General features: G+C 30.4%; 1 long non-coding RNA gene across 1 annotated transcript; it reads left to right on the top strand.

Annotated features, from left to right (window-relative positions):
* The first annotated feature begins 617 nt into the window (after positions 1 to 617).
* LOC110705989 lies at positions 618 to 2,166 on the top strand. The gene is made up of 2 exons (XR_002508167.1): positions 618 to 818; positions 1,621 to 2,166. It is a non-coding gene; the product is annotated as an uncharacterized LOC110705989 (long non-coding RNA).

Genomic DNA, 2,166 nt, shown 5'->3' with positions numbered 1-2,166 from the left:
TAATAATAATGGGGGTGGCTAGGAGGGAGGAGAGGGAAAATAAGAGGGAAATATAAAAGGGGGAGTGCAATTATCTAACTGGAGGCTGCAAGTAGGAAAACCCCGCCTGAAATTGGGAGTCAATGCCGGAAAAGAGAGCCCAGGTTTCATTGAACAAAAAAAGTGATCGTGGTGGTTTTTTTAAACAAGGAATCGTTTAAAAGGTTTTTTCTTGCAAAATGAGGCATTTAAAAGGTTTTTTTTTTATAAATTTTCCTTATTATTATTATTATCGCATTATTTTATTATTATTATTGTTATTATTATTATTATAAATTAATAATTATTATTATTATTAAATATTAATTATTGTTATTATTATTATTAATGATTATTTTTAAGTAAAGCATAGCAGAGCAGAGCAAAACAGCTCAAAAGAATAGGATCTAAGAACATAGAATGAAATCAAATGGCATAATTACAACTAATAATTTGAGTATGCAAATATTTAAAATAACTCACTAATATTTTAAGTTTTGAAATTCATCTATTAGGGTGTATTTGACATCATTGTTGTTTTTGGTTTTTTTTGTTTTTTAGCCCCAAAATAAAACAAAACAGTGTAGTAAAATAGCTTAAAAAAAAAACTTTACAGCTATTTTGTACAAAATAAAATGGTAAACCTAAAACACCTCAAAGCAATTTTTGAGGTTTTTATTTATTTATTTTTTTAAAAAATAAACCTATCAAAGCGTATCGTCAATTGTTCTCCTTCAAATTCAATATCTCATCTTTCTTCTTCTAATCATTCTCAAGATTCAAGGAGCAAGCAATTACAGGTATGGAGCGTTCTCCTCTCTCTTTTCTTTTAATTTCATTTGTAATCACATTTACCACGTTTCTCCCCATTGTTCTGTCAATCTATTGATGCTTTTGTTGTTAAATTTTGTTGTATTCAATTTCTTTGATTAATTTGTTCATTATTTATCTGAATTTTAATCGTTCTTTGTCTAATTTGTATATGATTTATTTTGGGATTATTTTATATTTGAGGATTTTTTTTCTGAAATAATATGAGTGTTGTTAATTATTACAATCAACACTCGTATTGATTGAATTTTCTATGATTCTAATTCTTAATTGCCCCTATTATGATGTTAATATGTTTTAGTTAATTCAAAGAAGGAAGTCTTAACTAATTATTTGATAATTTGTGTGCGTTATGTTTAATATTTTGGGAATTTGTTGTTCTGGAAGTAGGAAGTATGAATTTTATGCTTGTAACGTAATCAATTTTGAAAATTTAGGGTGAATTGAAGCTTTATGCCTTGATTGTGGAATAGTGATGGCTTGTAGTTGTTAAGAGGTTATATTATTGTTATCTATGTGTGCTAGCTGTAGCTGGAATTGTTACATTAATGTTGTGTCTTGCTTTTCCACATAAGAATTAGTTCTTTGAATTGAAGCTTAAGAGATTGTAATGGGAGACAAATGGTTTTGTTTTCTAAGGACCTACAATTATAACAATGGAATTAGGTAACTCGTAATAATCATTCAATTCAATTCATGTCATCAGCAATAATGGAATTTTGATTATTCACTGTTTTTCATGTCATGTCAACTCATTTTGAAAATTGTAAGATAAGCCAAGATGGGAAGCAGCGGTACGGTGGCATGGACTCTGGAGGACAAAAATGCTACAAGCCAAGGGAGAGCAAGGAAAATAATTGCTACAAGTGCGGAGCAAGCAGAAGGGTATACAGTCTGGTGGGCAATTAAAGAGAACATCAGCCAATATAAGAATATCATAATCAAATCAGACTGTGAAAAAGTAGTGAAAGCGCTAAACTCACCAAAAACGTTGTCGGTGGAGCAAGTGTGATCATGGACATTCTAGATTTGATAAGGCGCTTAGATTATTTTATTTGCATAAAGGTACGAAGAGATTGTACAGTCTGGATCAAATAGGAGTTTCATTTGTGATCGATCGTTCATTTGCCCCTTAGGCAGTATATGCAATCAATAACAATGGATCCGAGGACCTAGTGACTCATTCTGTAAGTCAACAAGAACTTCAAAGAATGGCTCAGTTTCGAGATTGTTTGGCAAAACGATTGTTGGAAAGACAAAATTCACAATGAAAGTTATCAACGAGAAATAAATATTACATTGCATTTGACTATTTTA

This window comes from Chenopodium quinoa, unplaced genomic scaffold, assembly GCF_001683475.1.
Source record: "Chenopodium quinoa cultivar QQ74 unplaced genomic scaffold, ASM168347v1, whole genome shotgun sequence".
NCBI lineage: Eukaryota > Viridiplantae > Streptophyta > Magnoliopsida > Caryophyllales > Amaranthaceae > Chenopodium > Chenopodium quinoa.
Note: the sequence above shows the minus strand (reverse complement) of the source record. Positions and strands in the feature narration are given on the sequence as shown.